The 19963-nt window shown below is 43.8% G+C and overlaps 1 protein-coding gene across 20 annotated transcripts in view; it reads left to right on the top strand.

The window, feature by feature from the left end:
* Positions 1-19963, top strand: part of CAST (calpastatin) — a 111672-nt gene that overhangs the window by 34107 nt on the left and 57602 nt on the right. For 2 of the 20 annotated variants that reach the window (XM_038532291.1, XM_038532289.1), the window contains exon 1: positions 4209-4309. The exons of 16 other annotated variants lie outside the window; for them this stretch is intronic. The gene's annotated coding sequence lies outside the window, so the exon portion shown is untranslated. Of the gene's footprint in view, positions 1-4208; positions 4310-19963 lie in introns of those variants that run through there. 2 more of the 20 variants (XM_038532288.1, XM_038532290.1) reach the window with 2 other exon arrangements.

Below are 19963 nucleotides of genomic sequence, written 5' to 3'. Positions count from 1 at the left end.
TTATTTGAGAGAGAGAGCAAGAGAGCACATGCGCACACACACACACACACACACACACACACACACGAGCGCATGCAAGCTCAAGTTGGGGTGGGTGTGGAGCAGAGAGAGAGAGAGAACCTCAATCTGACTGGAGTCATGGGAGGCTGGATCTCACGACCCTGAGGTCATCACTGAACCAAAATCAACTTAACTTAACTGACTGAGCGATCCGGTACCCCTGCATCATCATCACTTTCATACAAAGGTCATTCCCATGCATCATTTAGAAAAGCTGGGGTAATAGCATTTGTGATCACTTAAAGCCTTTTATTATACAATTAATTCTGATAACACGCACAGGCAACATATTACCCCGGCACATGACATGACAAAATAGTAGATATAATTGGCCATGGGAATTAGTCTTGGTTTTCTTGATTCTTGACACATTGAACTTAAAAACTAAAATAAATTATAGTTCTGCCATTACAAAGAAAACTTTACAGCCTGTCTTAAAAGTTAAATATTTAATTTCAAGTCATGCATAAGCTGTGTGATATAGAATGGTTGCCGTGTATTGCAGAACTGTTTTATGGGCGTTCTTATGAAATGAGTAATTATGTGCACAAATAATACCACTTCTATCGTGCATTTCTGGGCTTAGAAGACCCAAAGTGCTTAAGTGGCATAAGTCTTTCTAACTCAAAATAATTATTGTAAAATGGGTAGTGCTTATTAATATTCAATTTTTGATTAATTAGTAATGAAGACTAATGAGGCTGCAGAAATTATTCATGCTTTTATTAAAGCCAGTATGAAAATAGTTGTGACCCATAATCAGTCATGCAGTTTTATCTCTGGAAGAGTTCTCAGGCAATATGTATCGTAACCACCTCCTGTTCAGGTGAGGAAACCAAGGTTGAACTTGCATTAAGGAATGTGGCTGCAGAAACTACTAAGAAGATATATTTGTTAAGGCTGTTAGTTCCACCTGGAATCCATCTGTTTCAAACCAAAAAAGAATTTCTTAAGGATAGCAGGAGTAGCTTGTGGAGGGATCCAGAAGGCGCTAGCAGTGGGAATCTGAAGTTCCACAGCTAAGGACAATGCCCAGCTACACCATCGGAGCTTCTTTTGCTGCCACCACAGCTTGAGCACCAAACACAGTTAGGACTGGATGCCAGAAACTCTGCCACTGCCAATCTTGAAGATTAATGTGCCTTGTCAGACACAGATTTCTGGGTGAGCAGTGGTCTCCTTACACTGCTCACTTCCAGTCTCCTTCTTTTATGGCACATCTGTTTGACCATAAAAAGTCACATACCTCAACCCTATTACAAGGGAATCTGGGATTGTGAATGTTCTGGATTCTACTTTGCATATTGATTAGATGGGAAATTTATTAATATGTAGTAAGGGTTTTCAAATGTGTGGCCAGCTGCCAACTGACATATCTACTACAGAAAGGAAAACGGGAGAACTGCCTAACTGAACAGGAATATAAATAAATCATGATATGTTATTCAGCAATATTAGGCCTTTAAAGCAGAAGAAGAGGGGATCCCTGGGTGGCTCAGCGGTTTAGTGCCTGCCTTCAGCCCAGGGAGTGATCCTGGAGTCCCAGGATCAAGTCCCAGGATCAAGTCCCAGGATCGAGTCCCAGGTCAGGCTCCCTGCATGGAGCCTGCTTCGCCCTCTGTCTGTGTCTCTGCCTGCCTTTCTCTGTCTCTGTCTCTGTCTCTGTTTCTCATGAATAAGTTAAAAAAAAAAAGAAATACATTTAATAATAATAAAACAGAAGAAGATACAAACAACTTTTCTCCCAGCAGCAGAGGAGAAGATATGCGAAGGAATAAGCCCCCATCAGAGAATTCTTTTGTGGTTTTGCTCCTGGTTTTGCCATAAAATAGCTATGTTGGCATAGCTCTCTCCTCTCAAAAAAAAAAAAAAAAAAATAGCTCTCCTCTCAGGTGCTAATTTTCTCATTCATAAGATTACTGAGAGGCTGAATAAACTATGTGTGTTCTGGCATTTAATGTCGGCCTCACCCACAGGTACCACATGTGATTTGGAGGCGGACTCTGTGTGTTAAGTAGGCAAGCATTTTTATTTTAATAATCATGTATATATTTTAAGGTGCCAAAAAATAAACTAGCACCTCAAACTCATGATCCCAAGGATAGTTTTCCTTAAGTCAGGCTAAATTAAAAGTTAAAAAGTAAATCCAGTTTTTCAAATATTAAGTAAATGTAAAACATTTATATAGTCAATTACAAATATTATAGGCAATGCACAAGCAACCAATGTTTGGAAAACAAGATTCAGAGAAGTCTCATATTTTAATATTCACATTGAACCAGTGGGGTTTTTATTAAAACGAAGATTCTGATTCAGGAAGTCTACAGTGAGACTGAGATACTGCTCTGCTAACAACCTCCTAGGCTGCTGTTCTTGCTGGTCTAGCAACTACACTTTGGGAAGCAAGGATGCTGAATTGTTCTGATTACAGGTAGCTCAGACTACCTGTACCTTAGATTAACTAAACAGTGATTGGAGAAAGTGGTATAAATACAGATTCTCAGATTCCAAGCCAAGAATTCTGATTCAAGAGGGTAGAGTGAGGCCCGGGGTTTTTATATAGTTAATAGCTACCTCCAGGAGTGTCCGATGCAGATGATCTGAGGACCACAGTGGGAGAAAGGATGAACCTCAAAGGTAGACAAAGCACATTAGGAAGTAATAACATCCCTCTTCATTTCTGAGAAAAGGAGCCTCTTTCTACACGTACAGCAAGATAAGATAAAAATTTATTTCATAGCATGTAATTACTCGTCTGCACTCTTGAGGAGCACAGGATCCCTCACCTGCAGTGAGGAAGACTTGCTGCCCAACTAGGGGCTGCGGTACCCAGGACTCATCCCTATTGGGGTGTGGCCCAAATAAGTCACCCTGTGGTCTTTTTGTCATAGGGGGAAATGAATGCCTGTGAAACCTATATGAGCTGAGGCTTAATTTAAAAAAAATTAAAAGGAAAGAAAATATTAATGATAAAAAAAGGAATTATTAAAAGATTTATTTATTTGAGAGAGAGAGAGAGCATGAGCCTGGGGAGGGGAGGAAGGAAAGGGACACCCTGCAGAGCAGGGAGCCTGATGCTGGCTGGGTCCCAGGACCCTGGGATCACGACCTGAGCCGACGGCAGCAGCTTAACCAACTGAGCCACCCAGGCACTCTTCAATAAGGGATCTTTAAACTGTGTTTTCATTGAGAATAATTTTAAGGACAAGGTCTTCTGCTCAGGGAATCATAAAATATTAGACTCAGAAGGGCTCTTACTTCACCAGCTTTACTTAACAGAAGTAAACAAAAAGTGAAAATTAATAAGGTGGCTGTGAGGAACACCTTGCTGAGAAAGTAGAGGGACCCCACCTTCTCTGCTTGGTGTGCGTACAAAGCTGTGCACATGAGCTCTCTGCCTTTTCCATGCCAGCTGGCGGTCACCTCTGCTTTGGCTGGAAGCAGCCCTGAGTCACTGCTCAGCTGTCACCAGCTAGGCCAGAGGTCTCAGCTCCCCAGTCACCCACCGCCACCACCTCCTCCTCCTTCGGACACACCCCGGGATCAGTGTCCAGAGTCTTTACTGTGACTGGCTTGTGGCTTTGGGAAAAGTGGGCTTTCCACATTTCTTTTCAGATTTCCTCTTTTCTATTAGCACTACCATTTATTCTGTATTTATCAGTTGCCATCCTTGTAGAACAAATTCCATTTCTTTTCCCTCCGTCCCTCCCTCCCTTAATTCATTCATTCATTCATTCATTTATTCATTCATACATTCATAGCAGTACATACTTATGAATTCTCATTTTATTCATTGGCTTAAAGTCCATTTTTCGTATGTGATATTTTAAATCATAATAAGATAACATGTGCGATAATTCAGCAGAAATTTGACGGTGCAACTGCTCTCTAAAATACCCCCCTGCCCCTGGAGGCCTGAGGACTTGCGAATCCCGGGCGGCGGCCCCGATGAGCTTGCTGTACCGCTTGAGAAGGGGTATTTGGGAGGCGTGTTTGCAAGGGCGCCCCCTTCGCTCCCTTTGTCAGGGGCCTCGGGCTCCAGCGGGGGCTGCACCGGGCCGCGAGGCTTCCCGGGGGCGGGGCCGGGGCGGGGCGGGGCGGGGAGCGGCTGCGTCGCGTCCGGGGCCGCCCCGTGGCTCCTGCGGCCGGAGGCTCCACCCAGGACCCGGGAGCCGCGGCCCAGCCGGGCGGCGATGCCGACGCCCTGAGGAGCCAGCCCGAGTGCCTGGGCCCCGGAGTCGGGCGCCGAGTGAGTACCGGGCCGCCCCCCGCGCCCTCCCGGCCTCCGGAGCCCGCAGGTGCACCGCTTCCAGAAGGGCCCCAAGCTGCAGGGGGTCGCTTGCTCGCCCCTCCTCCCTGCTGGGAACACTGTTGCGGGCTCCTCTGGTGACCCTGCCCGGCCTCCGGAGCCCGCAGGTGCACCGCTTCTAGAAGGGCCCCAAGCTGCAGGGTGTCGCTTGCCCGTCCCTCCTCCCTGCTGGGAACACTGTTGCGGGCTCCTCTGGTGACCCTGCCCGGCCTCCGGAGCCCGCAGGTGCACCGCTTCTAGAAGGGCCCCAAGCTGCAGGGTGTCGCTTGCCCGCCCCTCCTCCCTGCTGGGAACACTGTTGCGGGCTCCTCTGGTGACCCTGCCCGGCCTCTGGAGCCCGCAGGTGCACTGCCTGCAGAAGGGCCCTAAGCTGCAGGGTGTCGCTTGCCCGCCCCTCCTCCCTGCCGGGGACACTGTTGCGGGCTCCTCTGGTGACCCTGCCCGGCCTCTGGAGCCCGCAGGTGCACCGCTTCCAGAAGGGCCCCAAGCTGCAGGGTGTCGCTTGGTCGCCCCTCCTTCCTGCTGGGAACACTGTTGCGAGCTCCTCTGGTGACCCTGCCTGGCTTCCGGAGCCCGCAGGTGCACCGCTTCCAGAAGGGCCCCAAGCTGCAGGGTGTCGCTTGCCCGCCCCTCCTCCCTGCCGGGGACACTGTTGCGAGCTCCTCTGGTGACCCTGCCCGGCCTCCGGAGCCCGCAGGTGCATCGCTTCCAGAAGGGCCCCAAGCTGCAGGGTGTCGCTTGCCCGCCCCTCCTCCCTGCCGGGGACACTGTTGCGAGCTCCTCTGGTGACCCTGCCCGGCCTCCGGAGCCCGCAGGTGCACCGCTTCCAGAAGGGCCCTAAGCTGCAGGGTGTCGCTTGCCCGCCCCTCCTCCCTGCCGGGGACACTGTTGTGGGCTCCTCCGCCGAGAATGTGTCTGGTGACCCTGAAGCGCGGGTGGGCCCCTCAACCAGGGATTTGTGTGACCTGGAAAAAAAATGCAAAGAAGAGAAGCAGCAGCTCTGTTTGGTTTGGCAGTTTTATGGCTCGGCCCCTCCCCTTCCCCTCGCGTCCCAGCCCTGCCGTCCCTACTGCGCTGACCTCCGTTTTAGAGGATGAGCTCACTCTGGGTAACCTTTGCCCATACCTGATACGTGCAGGGTGCGGTGCGGCATATGCTGCAACATGTTCTGGTTCTGTTTCCTTGAACACGACCCGAGACTGGTCCCATAACATCCCTCAGGGGTACTTTGTATCTGTCTTTCAAGAATGCAAGGTGTATTCATAGAGATTTCACAATCTCTCCTGTGCCCATAGGGTCAAGAGGCAAATTGTTTGTTCCTCTATTACAGCTTGAGAACATGAGGCAGAGTTGAGGAAACTTATTTAAGGGGCAAGGCCTTGGGTTCTCTGACTAGTCTTCTAGGAACCCACCTGTATACATCGGGAGGAACCGGAATGCTCAACCAGCCACCCTGGAAAGTGTCTGCTGGCTGAGGTGTTGTGTAGGGCAAAAACCTCTGCATTGCAGAGAAGGTCCTTAAGAGTGGCATCTGCTGCTCAAAGGTGGAGACTATTTTCTAATGAAGAGCTATTGAGTGTCTCTCCCTAGTGTGTTTGTGGGCATCGAATTCAACTTTTGCACACTGATTTTTTTTCAGTATTTAAAAGGACATTTGTTGCTGGGAATGTGGTGGGAAGGGAGTGATGTCTGGATCCCAGAAGACATTATAGCATAAAAGTGGTGACGGTTAGCAAAGTCATGCCGAAGTGGGAAAAGCCGCATCGGCTGACGGATGGAGAAAGGGTAAGCGGCCAGTAGCAGTGAGGGTGGGCTGGGAATCCATGTAGGCACTGCAAGGACCCTTGGTGTCTGTTATAAACAGGTGAGCTTTGCGGACTGCAGGGCAGTGTTAATGAAGCAGCACAGTCAAGTATAAATGTTAGCTGTGGTTCCATTCACATGCTTTAAAAAAATTCCCATTGCATGAGAAGAGTTGATTATACAGTATTAGTGATGAATTTAGTTCCTTGATTGTTCTCTGAATGGACTGAAGAAAACGGGTTCCTATTTATCTTTTTTCATTTGATAAAACCAGTCTTATTTTTCAAATCAAGATGTGGGACTGGATCCCAGGAATCCGGGATCATGCCCTGAGCCAAAGGCACATGCTCAACTGCTGAGCCACCCAGGCATCCCGCACCCCTAACATTTTGAAGTTAAAAGCCATTCACATAGAAAACAAAATGCAATTGTTGGTGACAACCATTGTACTTTCCTAGTAGGCAGATTATTAATTCAATATATCAGAAAAACTACAGGATTAAATACGTTCCTCTTGTTTAGTTAGACGCATTGGTGCTAAGACATATATTCCAGATTCATATACTTTCTAAAATAAGAACATTGATAGGTATAATGAAAAAGAAGTTACAAAGATGTGAATGTGTATAGGAAAACATAGACTGTGGGGTTTTATTTAAAGCAGACCAATTGATTAAGTAGCTCACATTTGGGGAAAAAAAAAAAATAGTTCCACCTAAGACGTAGTGATATGTTAGAGATATGTTGCTGATGGTTTCCTAAGGAATGAAGACTATGAAAGTCATCTAAGCAAAGCCTCCTCAATTGCAGATATTTGTTAAAGCACGCCAAGGAGAAGGTTATTGGTTATAAGGACAGAGAATGCAGGCCAGTAGGCTGATTCCAGACTAATCCATAGCCCTAGAGCTCTCCCAGTCTTGTAGGATGTTCTGAGCCCCCTTGACATTCTCTAAGACAGTATTTGATGATGTGTCGTCTGGAGAGCATTTGCATCAAATTCACCTGGGATACTTATTTAAAAATGGACATTTCCCGGGCTCTCCCTCAGACTTACCCAGTCAGAATCAAGGAGGAATCTATGGCTTAATGAGCTCTCTAGATAAATTTGTACACCGGTAAAGTTGGTAACCACCTGTTCTAACAAGCAAGTCCGACTATGCAGAGCCTTTCCATAAGCAATCTTCCTCTGGCCTTAGCAATGCAGTAAGATCTCAGTGAATTTACTAAAAATTCTACTTACCCACAGGAGCTCAGACTCCTGAATCATACTGAGGTTTCCTCATGAACTCACTGATTAGTGATCATGACCCACAAGCAACGCCTAGACCAGTTCTATTTCACTCAAAAGTCCCATAAGAGGTTGAGGCCAACTTAGCATGCAAGTGTAGCCTTTGGATTCTGTAAACCCTCTGGATTCTATGATGGGTTGAGGTCCCCTGCACAAGTGATACAAGAATAAAGACCTAGACCAGACCTTGGAGCCTTTGGAGTTGCTCCAAACAGAGGTGTTAGTTGAGGGGTCAGAGATCCCCATTCCTACAGAGTAATCAGGGGCTCGGTCTATTGCATAATGTTTCTGCTAAGAAACACCTATGCTAAGAGGGTGGCCAGAGAAAGTAGCGGGGAGTAGAATTATTTTCACCTTTTTCACTTACATGTGCTTTTTATATTTCCCCTTTATCATGAAAATGGATATTGTGTTTATATCCAACATGCTAAATAAAGTATGTTGATACAACTCCATTACTGTAGCTAGTCGTCATCAGAGTCCTGGAATATAACTATACTCATGCTAAAATATGTAATTATCTTGCGTGCTTTGACACATGCATCTTCTCATAATATTTTATTTACAGAGATGTATCAAAGGGCTTGGTCTACAGCAGAGGATTGAAACTGGTAGCCAGAGTTTTCATCTTCTATGATTCATAACTTCTCTTTTATATTCATCATCTCTTTAGTTATCGCTGTCTTCATTTTTTTTTTAAATATTTATTTGTTCATGAGAGACACAGAGAGAGAGAGGCAGAGACACAGGCAGAAAGAGAAGCAGGCTCCATGCAGGGAGCTGGATGTGAGATTCCATCCTGGGACCCCAGCATCACGCCCTGGGCCGAAGGCAAACACTCAACCCATGAGCCACCCAGGGATCCCTATCTTTAATTTTTTTATGTCAAAACTTATCCAGTAACTCTTTCTATGTACCTGGAATAGAAAGGGCATCTCCTGTCAGAATTCAGACTAATATTTTTAGGCATGCACAATGTATTTTAAATGTTTGAAAGCCTTTAGATGGGGAATGTACGCTCTACTTTGTCACCAAGCCCATTACCCTCTCTTCATACTGACTTGATTCATTCACATCACCTAGCACATATTTTCATTTGAATTTTAGACCCCAATCTACAAAAATAGACAAATAATTATTTTTCTGAAAATGTGATTAGTCATTTGAAAATTGGATCATTTATACATACACACACACACACACACATACACACATACAGCTGAGCTGCATACTGGATGTGTGTAGCATTAGGATTTCTCTCTTGGTCCAGAATACCTGCCTATAAAATGATAGCAACATTGGGATTGGAGATGTCTGTTGCATGCTCTTGCCTTACAGTGTAAGACAAGGCAATAGAGGCATAATCACAGGTACCAAATGTCCCTGGGTTTTAGAACACATAGACTGGAGAGGATGAATATTGTTGAGGTATTGCAGGGCTGTCTTCTTAGGGAACATCTAGGCTTTTCATTAACTTGGACTGGCAATATCAGCACCAAAAATCTTCCTTTAAAAACTGGCTGGAAAGTATTTTTGCAAAATAATTTTGTTAATCTATCCTAATATCTTATGTAGTCTGCTTCCTTCCTTGTAGCTCAGTGAAAGTATGAAGAGACTAAGTTTGTCACCAGGAAAAAAGGTGCCAGTGGATAATGGATGGTAGAAAACAATGGTTATTTCACTGACCTCCCTATAAAGCCATCTGGTTTTCACCTATCTAAAGCAGTGATCCTCAGCATCAAGGAGGTTCAGAACCACCTGAGAGGCTTACAGCTTTTTAGTCCACAGCCCTTCTTCCCTCTTCCTCCCACTCTTTCCCCTTCATAGGTTTCTGAGTGTTCATTGTCTCCCTCCTCCTCCCGTACTATCTGTGAGTGACCTGTCCTGGACCAAGAATCACCGAGCTAAGGTGTTTGAGCTTGGCCAGTTACGTTGCACAGTGGTTTGACATAACTTTGATTGCCAGGAAACATTGTGCACGTTTTTAATACAAAATGTTTAAATAATTACAAACTATTTCACAGTTTCTACAGCTCATATTAGTGATTATTTTTCCCTAGCAGTATTATAAAATAAATTACCATCCATAAGATATCTTACTGTAAATGTGAGTTTTAAATCAATCAGTAATTAATCATCCTTGGGGATTTTAGCCATAAAGTATCTACATCACTAAGAAACAGCATTCCTCCTTGCTGAATATTCAGAGATCCAAAAGGAAAGGTTGATTTCTTTTAGCTATTGAGTTTGAGCCTTCCCTTGCCTTCAAGAATCTTCTAATTATTGCAGTGATTGGTGCTGAATTACTCTCATATAACGTTTTCATGGTGAGATAGGATTCTTAGCCTCACAAATTAGAATTGTTTCCCTCTGTAGTCCTTCCGACAGTCATATTGTTATATCTCTTCAAATATTTCCAAAGATTGAATATGATGAACAGTGATGTACATATTTGCAACTAAAATCTTTTCACAATACCCCAACAGACCTCTAGTTGAACTAGTGGTAAACCATATCTTCCCTGTGTATGTGTAACTTCTCCACATTCTCCTACAGACTGCCACAAATAAATAAAATAACGGTTTTTTCAATAGGAAAAAATAAAAGCTTAACATTCTAGCTAGTGCTGATAATCTGAAAATAATTCTAGAATGCTCTGGGGGAGGGGTTAGGTCCAATAGCATGTATGTCATTTGGAAGACATTTCCAGGATCTGATATTTAAAAATAAATAGAATGAAATCATCCATTTATTAATTATTGAACAACTATGGTGGTAAGTGATTTACAAAGGGTTTCATTGAATCCTCTTAAGAGTTACAAATTTTGTGGGGCACCTGGCTATCTCCATCAGAAGACCACACTGACTTTTGATCTGGGTTCATGAGTTTGAGCCCCATGCTGGTGTAGAGATTACTAAAAATATATAAACTTAAAAATTTTTTAAAGAGTTGCTTGCATATTTTGCAACTAGGTAAGAGGGTACTAGGACAATTTTATAAATGAGAAGACTAAGGCCCAAAGAGATTAAATAATATACCTTGGGTCACACAGATAGCAAGGTTTTATTTGATTCCAATGTTCTTTTCAGTGGACTGGTCTTATAACATTTTCCACTCAGTGGCTTATATCTAGGTAGTTTAAATAACAGAAAGAGGAATGTGTATCTAAAATTCAAAAAAGCACTAGAAATCAATATTGTGTTCTCTCTATTGTTATACTCAGTATCTTAATATGGCTGAAATTCTCTGATGGATGAGGTTTCCTTTTTGCGTGAAAGGGAGTATTGTGCACTGGAATTAGCAAATCATAGTTTTGTTGACAGAGTTTCATTAGACACTTAAGTAGACAGCAGAGAATGGATAAATTAGCCATCTTTGAACATGAAATTTTAAAATTGAAGATTAAATAGTACATAACTGAGAAGTTCCTTATGTAGGAAATACAGAACTTAGATAAGCAACAATGTTCATCAATTCAAATAATCAATTACATCCATTTCAAATGAAGCTTACTTTTAAAATCCATTCTTGGGGATCCCGGGTGGCTCATAGTTTAGTGCCTGCCATTGGCTCAGGGTGTGATCCTGGAGTCCTGGGATCGAGTCCCACATCGGGCTCCCTGCATGGAGCCTGCTTCTCCCTCTGCCTGAGTCTCTGCTCCTCTCTCTCTCTCTCTCTCTCTGTGTCTCTCATGAATAAATAAATAAATAAAATCTAAAAAATAAAATAAAATCCATTCTTCTATTTCATTGATTTTTTTTTCCTAGGAGAAAGTGGGATAAAGTGCAGTGAAAGGTACTGTTATTATTATTCCTGTTTTATAGATGAGGAAACTGAGATTCAGAGGAGTTAAGGAATTTGCTTAAGTTCACACAACTGGTGTGAGCTGGAATTCAAACTCAGGTGTCTGCCTACAGAGCCATTCTCCTAACTACTAAACAGCAGTACTTCTTTAAGATTTGAAAAGATTAAACATGCTGTCAGTAGACATTTGTGAATTTGTTTTGCTTATATGGTTTCTGTAATGACATTTGATTTCACTTTATATTTTCATTTTAATTATTTGAAAATCAGCTTGGACAGGTTGATAGCAACCTTGTTATCATTCCTATTATGTAAGCAAGCCGTGCTTCACTTGGGAAGCTAGATGGTCATGTGGCAGGGCCATACCTAAATTTCCACATGATTGGTTCTTCATAACTTCCCTCTAGTTTTCTGTTAGAGTTTGTCATCCTTGTAGAGATTGAGGTTAGAAGTTGGTTTTATAACATAAGGACTTATAAAAGTTCTCAAGTTCTCTCATTCTCCATTAGGCCTAAACCTGAGGATTGAATTTGAAAGCCCCATGGAAGCCAAGCTGAAAGGTTCTGAGAGCTCAGAATTTTTTTTTATACAGTAAACATGCTCTCAGTAACCATATATGCATTAATGAGGGCATAATCTTTTAGGATTTATACAAATCCATGCTTTTGCTACCAAAATTCTTGTTCCTGCATTGAATAGAATGTAGATCTAGAATATAGATCTAGAATGTAGATCGAATCCAAAGAAAATACCATAATGTAAAACAATACTACCCTTTTTTTTATTAAGAGAGGTAAATAACATTTGTGAGTAACTTCTCAGAGCAGGGCTGCCCTAGGGTGGCTGGTATTAATAAAATTTTTAGGAATCTCTGATTTGGGGCAGCCCGGGTGGCTCAGTGGTTTAGCACCACCTTCAGCCCAGGGTATGATCCTGGAGACCCTGGATCAAGTCCCACGTCGGGCTCCCTGCATGGAGCTTTCTTCTCCCTCTGCCTGTGTCTCTGCGCCCCCCGCCTCTGTCTCCCATGAATACATAAATAAAATCTTTAAAAATAAAAAATAAAATAAGAATTAAAAAAATAAATAAAAATCTCTGATTTGGATTTACCATGTGCTAGGCACTGAGCCAAGCACTTTTTAAACATACCGTCATTTAATCCTCACTGGTTTTATACCCATTTAACAAATTAAAAACCCGCATTTAGAAAAGTTGAGTAGCTTGCTGAAGTTACAAGCTGGAATTCGACCCCAGGTGTGTGGGAGGCTAACCACCCCTATTTGCCATTTGAACATCTATCATTGGGTACACTATTTAATAAGCTTTACATCTTTACAGCATAAAATATCAGAGAGTTGCTGAACTATAGAATTTTCCGGCCTAACAGTTTACTGATGAGGAAATGGTGTTCTAGGGAGGTTAAGACTCACGGTCACACAGCTCTTCAAGGGCAGTCCTCCTCATTGTTCACTATGTATATTTTATTATGCTGAAATCATTTGACTCACAGTCTTATGGAAGTCCTGGCCAGACAGACCTTTTGTAAGGTAGGGATAAGAAGAGGAAAATACGCTGTCTTTTCCATATAACTTCTCTGCTTTATCTTGGACAAAGTCAGACGTAGTTGGAGTTATTTCATGCATCAGAAAAAAGCAACTAGAATCCCGAGAAGCGTGAACACAACTTCAGAAAAAAAAAAGCTGCTCTTTTCTACTCTTTGATGACTGAACTACGCTGTGCAGCTTGCCCTTTCCTTTTCCCACATAATAATTATCATTCCAGAAAACAGAAACAAACACTGGAAAACTTGGGTGTGCAAAGCAGTGCAAGTTGCTGTACCAGAAGTTTAACTTCATGCCTTTTGTGGATTTTTTTTTTTTTTTTTTTGAGTACTTGGGGTGGCCCAGTGTCAGAGCTAATCATCAGACACACATAGGGTGTGGTCAAAACTTCTCTAATCTCTGGCGTGGATTTAGCTCCCAGAAGAGCTGTGGCTATTGTCATGGTTGCCAGGCAACGTTTGGATGTTTATTTTGAAGTTTGCCCACATGTTGCATCAGAGGCCAAAACTTCATGTGCTCTCCTCTTCCAAGAGCAAGAAGAGCCTAGAATTCTATTTTTATCTTAAGTCTCTGTGTCCCTTTTAATATGTTTCATCAACGTACAGTCTACTCAGTTGAGATGGAATCCTGTTTCCCACTGAGTGTTCAGATTGCCTCATTTTGCAGTACTCTACTCCATCTCACCTACCGCACGCAGGACTCAGTATCTCTTCCCACCTCTGAGGCTTGCTTAAGTAGTTTTGCTCACTTGGAATGACTGTCCTGTCTCAGCCTCTATCTCTCAGATATTTTAATTTTTGGAGAAAGAAGAGTCCACTTGTTATAGCAAAGTTCATGGGCATCTCTGTCATAGCTGTGCTTAAATCCAAGCCCTGGTACTTCTTAAGTGTGAAATCTTAGATGAGTTACTTAACTTCTCTGAGCCTTAGTTTTCTCATTTATAAAACACATGGGTAGCCCTGGTGGCTCAGCGGTTTTGCGCCGCCTTCGGCCCAGGGTGGGATCCTGGAGACCCGGGATCGAGTCCTGCATCAGGCTCCCTGCATGGAGCCTGCTTCTCTCTCCCTCTGCCTGTGTCTCTGCCTCTCTCTCTCTCTGTCTCTCTGTCTCTCATGAATAAATAAATAATTTTTTTTTAAAAACCCACAGTTAATGGTTACCGCCTAGGGTTTTTTTGAAGATCTACTGAAATCAGACACACAAAGCACCTGTCACAGTTCCTGGTACAGGATAGTCTGTGGTCCCCACCTCCCTGTTGACGACACCACAGTAAATAAGAGTTTCATTCTCTTTTGTGAAGCCTTTCCTAACCATCTTCCAAACACACATGTCAGAAGTAATCTCCCTCTTCTCATCCCTTGTAACATCATGTTGTACTTAAGATCCTATCACAATCGACCTTATCTCGTATTACGTACACTCTGGGGTGTAAGTTGGTGCCATAAGTAGATCCATTGACACAAAGTAGATCTGCGTGTTCTCCCTCAAAGAGATGGCTCCCCTTCATTCCTAGATGACCCATTGTTTGTTTCATTGGAATCATGTCTTGTGTTACAATTAAACACCATTGTTCTTTGTTGGGTGACTACCGAAGCCCTCCCCAAGAGCACCATCATCACGCTAAATAATTAAAGGCATTGCAAGAATGTGTGCCCTGGTTTGACAGCGTGGCAAACGACAGACAAACTTAAACCTCTGCATATTCATTTCCTGAAGTGAATTACCTGCCATTACAGAAAGAAAAATGTAAATCTGATCCCCTAAACAGTGTTTCTGAAGAATGTCCGTGCTTTGCTCAAAAAGCCCCTGCCTGTTGTTTGTTCCAGGTGTTTTACAGGAAGCAGCTGAGGGATGTTTTTGTGTATACATGCTTTTTAAATTTGTACAGCTCCCTTTTGAAGGCAGTGGTGATGGAAATGACTCGATTTTTAATTATGTTTTTCCAACCAGTTCTCTGATTTGTGCTTTGAATAAAATTTCTGGTGCTTGAGTAAAACTTATGTACTTTTGCTTTTGAGCCATCAGATAATACCCTTGTGTGTATTCATGCACAAATTCATCATTTATTTAGCAAATACTTGTTAGGCAACAACTGTTGCCAGGCTCCGGGGATGTGCAACAGCTGAGCCAGGCACGGCCCCTGACCTTGTGGAGTTCAAGTTCAGGTCTGTCTTATAATTCTATGAGGAAAGAACTTCTTTATAAAAAAAAAATCCATCATTTTCTTTCTTTCTATTATTATTTGAGACGTGTTATTGAGTAAGATCTTATTTGTAGTTCAGTAACGAATGATTTGGTTCTCTCATGTGCATCTAGCAGAACTAGTTCGAAAAGTTAAAAATCAGTTACTTATTTAATTTAGAAAATGTTTAATATTTATTTTTGTGTTTTGCCCAGATTGTCTTAATGTTTGGTATCTAACTTGACCCCCCACGATAACTGTAGAGTGCATAGGGTTCCCATTGTGGAAAACTAGATGCCTAGCAGGTTTAATGGGCTTGCTTATGGAGTCAGGGCCACTGAGAAGCCAGCAGGCTGAAACTTAAGTTCGTTATCTATCTATTTATTTATTTAAAAGATTTTATTTTTATTACTTATTCATGAAAGACACAGAGAGAGGCAGAGACACAGGCAGAGGGAGAAGCAGGCTCCCTGTGGGGAGCCTGATAAGTTTTCTAATTTAATTATGTTCCTGATTCTAGCTTAAGAAAGAGGTATTAAAGCTTTATCTTTGGGGCTCCTGGGTAGCTCTGTTGGTTAAGTGTCCTGTTCTTGACTTTGGCTCAGGTCATAATCTTAGGGTCCTGATCATGGAGGGGTCCCTCCTCTTGGGCTCAGCAGGGAGTCTGCTTGAGATTCTTTCCTCCTTTCCTTCTGCCTCCCCCCACCCCCGCTCCTGCTCAGATTCACTCTCTCTTTCTCTCAAATAAGTAAGTCTTTAAGAATAAAACCTATGTCTTTGTTAAAATGAGATTTTATTTATTTTTTAAAAGATTTTATTTATTTATTCATGAGAGACACAGAGAGGCAGGCAAGAGACACAGGCAGAGGGAGAAGCAGGCTCCCTGCAGGGAGCCAGGTGTGGGACTCAATCCCAGGACTCTGGGATCACACCCTGAGCTGAAAGCAGACGCTCAACCACTGAGCCACCCAGGCGTCCCTTAAAATGAAACTTTAAATGATGATCCCATCAAAGGTTGGAATCAACAATGATTTTTTTTTTTTTAAGTTTTACTTAAGTAATCTCTACACCTAGTGTGGAGCTTGAACTCATGACCCAAGATAATGAGTTGCATGCTCTTCTGGCTGAGTCAGCTAGGTACCCCTCAACAGTGATTTCTTTAGCTCCTCTCCGCTACTATATACTTAGCACTATGGTAGATGTTGTAGGGAGCAGAAATGGCCCCTGTGTCATGATCAGTTTATAGCTTCATTGATACCATGTGATATATACTTAGAAATGAGCTCAGTAACCCTCTAACATAGAATGTGACTAAGTGTCCAAGTGAGAAGTACAAACATATATAGGGGTTGAGAAGGTAGTAGGAGCTAAAGCAGATTCAGGTGTTGTATCTTGAGCTAAATCTTCAAGGGTAGGAATGGGTGGGGCCTGAGCAGGGAAAAGCCTTCCTAGGCAGTGGAAGTAGCAAGATGAGAGGCCCAGAGGAGGAAGAGAGCATGATGGCGATGGTGGTGGTAATACTAACCAGCGTTTGCCCATTGCTTACCGCTTGCCAAGCAATGTTATAACTAGTTCATGTGCATTAACTCACTTACTCTTAACCTGAATAGGGGGACAATTCTTACTATTCCCATTTCACAGATGAGGACACTGAGGCACAGTAACTTAGTTGAGGTCGCACATGAATTCACTATCAGCTGAAATTCCACCAGACATTCTAGAGCCCAGAGCCCCCATCACACACTTAACCAGTGAGTTATGCTGCCTGATGAGACAGGAAGGACACCATCCTATCCAACAAGAGGACCTAACAATCATGAATATTTATGCCCTTAGTGTGGGACCCGCCAAGTCTATCAATCAATTAATAACCAAAGTAAAGACATACTTAGATGATAAGACACTAAGGAGACTTCAACATGGCGGAGGGAAGGAGGGGTGGAGGGAAGACACAGTATGGGTCATAGTGAGAGAAATAGTGGAGTAAATATGTTAGAATAAATAATGGAGCCTAAAGTTCAGTTAGAAGGCATTGGACCTTATGTAGGACACAGTGTGAAACTGTTGAGAGCTTACTCTTTCATCACAGTGAGAATATGGCACACATTTTTTCAGATAAATTAGGCAGCCAAAGAAGGAATTGGAAGCGAGAGAATGGGGCAGGCCAGGGGGTGGGAAGACAAGGCATGGAAACTATTAGAGGGCCTTGATGTAATCCAGGTGTGGGAGGTACGCGATTAGACCAGGAGTGTGGGTGGCAGTAGCGATGACAAGGACAGGATGGTGATGAGCACTGGAAGCAGCACTGGGCCTGAACCCAGGTGATTCAGGGCCGGATGAGTTCCTTACATTATGTCATTTGGCCCTTAGAGCACCTGCCGAGGCAGGTGGTTTTACTCCCAAGGAGGCTACAGGAGGTTAATGTGGATTAATAAGTGCTGGAGCAGGAGTTAAACCTTTCTCGACGTCCTCATCTTAAGGCAAAGTAACGTAGTCTGGTGATACAGTTCGGCTGCCTCTTGTGTAGAGCACTGTTCACGTGCTGAATGGTAGTTAAAGTCCTAGGAGAAATCAGCTTTCTGAGGAAGCATCAGTGTAAGAGAGAAGGTGGAGGGCTTGTGACTGAGGTTGAAACAGAGAAGAAGGGAGCAATCGGAAGAGGCTTCCAGAAGGAAACGGGTTCAGAGGGTGGGGGAGTTGCTCTGGCACAGCAGCCACGGGGGATGCAGAATGGAACTGTGGATTGGTCAGCAGGTGCAAGAGGTATGTGCATACCTGTGGCAGGTGTTCCAGTAACGCTCCATAGCAGAGGCAGGCGGATGTGGGAAGGGTGGTTCGTGCTGTGGGTGGGAGGATATGGGGACGCTGCCCGGCAGGGGTGGGGACAGGAAGATGGGTTGGGCTCAGGAGCACCGGTTGACTCATCTGCTGGCCTGCTGTCTGTACCAGGCCAGCCGGGGCTGGAGGAGAGCAAGGGGAGGTCGAATGACGTGAGGGAAGACAGCAAGCACTCCTGCAAGCCAGCTGGCTGCACCTGCGAAGACCTGGGAGCCTTCTGGCACCCCCGAGCAAGGGAGGGGGCTCTATTTTTGTGGTAGATGGAGAACTGAGGAGCTGAGGAAATAATTATTTTCATCAGCCAGATTTAATGGCAGTGGAATGGATGAGCTAAGTTCCTAGGACCCAGACCCTCCGAAGGGAGCCTTTACCTTCCCAATCCAGCCCATCCAGCAGGGCCTGTGGGTGGTCACAACCCTCTGCAGTCGCACCAGCACCGCACGGTGGTTGAGGTTGGTCCTTACCAGACACCCTGCAGAGTCCAGGAATAGCCGTGGACAGAAACCCACCCTGGGTAAGACTGGGGTCGGCAGAGGAGCGTACCCAACGACTGCCCTTCAAAAGGGACGTGCTCTAGGGAGGAGGGATTCCCGAGACAGGTACATGGTTCCCTGCCTGAATAAGGTGCTAGAAGTGGATGCAGAAGATGCCCATGGGGGCTGCTGCTGGACGTTGTAATCCTGGGCCTGGGAGCTGGCAAGATGCACCTGAAAAGAAGGGCATGTGGAGGTTGGGTATTTTGCAAAGAGAAGCAGCACCAACCTGCAGCATGTGTGTGAATAAAATAAAAAGGGAGCGATGGGTGAGATGTGCTCTGAGAAGGGGGTGGCTGGCTGCCTAGAGCTGCTGTTCTGCACTAGAAGATGGGGAGAGATTAGAGCCTGGGGGTCTTTACAGGCAAGAAAAGGGATTTGGGCGTGACACAGCTAGTCACCTCTGGTCTGCTTTAGATGGGAGCCAGAGTGCAACGCAAGAAGATCAGTCTGTCCAAGATGGGTCAGAGAGGTAAAAGGACCTCGGGAGACCTTTGCAAAATAGATGGGCAAAGGGGAAGCAGTTTCTTTTTTTGTTTCAAGTTTTTATTTAAATTCTAATTAGTTGGGACTGGCTGGGTGGCTCAATGGTTGAGTGTCAGCCTTCGGCCCAGGGCGTGATCCCAGGTCCTGGGATCGAGTCCCACATCAGGCTCCCTGCGAGGAGCCTGCTTCTTCCTCTGCCTGTGTCTCTATGTCTCTCATGAATAAATAAAAAAATCTTTGAAAAAATAAAAATAAATTCGAATTAGTTAACATAGAGTGTAATTTGGGCTTTAGGAATAGAATTTAGTGATTTATCACTTACATATAACACCAACCTCTCTCAGGAGAGGGCATATAACAGTGCTCATCACAGGTGCCCTCCTGTTTCACTCCCTACATCTCACCTCTAGCACCCCTCAGTTCTCTATAGTTAAGAGTCTGTTTTTTAGTTTGCCTCTTTTTACCCCCATATTCATCCATTTTCTTTCTTAAATTCTGCATATGAATGAAATCAAATGGTATTTGTCTTTCTCTGATTTGTTTCACTTAGCATAATACCCTCTACTTCCATCCATGTGGTTGCAAATGGCAAGGTTCATTCTTTTTGATGGCTGAGTAATATTCCATCACACACACGCACGTGTGCCCACGGCCCACATCTTTATCCATTCGTCTGTCTTAAAAGCATGCCATCTTCCCTCATATCTGTAATCATTTACTATAGTGAATTTCCAAATTTCTCACTGTAGCAAGTAAACTCATTTAAGAGATTTTGTTGAATGATGCTCAAAAATGCATGTCATATTAAGTACAGGGTTAAATGTTTTTTTCTAGGCTGCAATCACTCTCTCATCAGCATTGGTTTATTTTAGTGCAAGTTTACAGTACAGCAAGATTATTTGAGATGGGCCTGAAGCTGACTTAGAACTCGAACATTAGTTTTGTCACATAGGATTCTTTTCCTACCTCTGTTGGAACACTTCTTTGTAACATGAACCTGTTGTGGGTTTATGTTTCTGGACTCCAAGCTCTTGCAGGGCAGAGCTGGCATTGTCCTCATTGTGTGTAGTCAGCCCCCAGGTCGTGTTTTAAAATAG

This window comes from Canis lupus, chromosome 3, assembly GCF_011100685.1.
Source record: "Canis lupus familiaris isolate Mischka breed German Shepherd chromosome 3, alternate assembly UU_Cfam_GSD_1.0, whole genome shotgun sequence".
Taxonomy (NCBI): domain Eukaryota; kingdom Metazoa; phylum Chordata; class Mammalia; order Carnivora; family Canidae; genus Canis; species Canis lupus.
This window is presented reverse-complemented; position numbering and strand designations above follow the sequence as displayed.